This window comes from Microtus ochrogaster, chromosome 4 (assembly GCF_000317375.1).
Source record: "Microtus ochrogaster isolate Prairie Vole_2 chromosome 4, MicOch1.0, whole genome shotgun sequence".
NCBI lineage: Eukaryota > Metazoa > Chordata > Mammalia > Rodentia > Cricetidae > Microtus > Microtus ochrogaster.
Genome location: NC_022011.1, coordinates 31005235 through 31005479, shown reverse-complemented (window position 1 = coordinate 31005479; position 245 = coordinate 31005235).

Sequence of the window (245 nt, the reverse complement as noted above, 5' to 3'; positions counted from 1 at the left end):
CTGTAGACCAGGCTGGTCTCGAACTCACAGAGATCCGCCTGCCTCTGCCTCCCGAGTGCTGGGATTAAAGGCGTGCGCCACCACCGCCCGGCCCCATGCTGGGTTCTATTTCATCAAACTTGGCCTAGGTTTGGTGACCTGGTGTATATATAATACAGGTCACTAAGATATACCCAGTGGAACCTCACCCGGTTGAGGAGCAGGCTGGACTCCGGTTCCTCATGCCAACCCGCAGAAATAGCCAA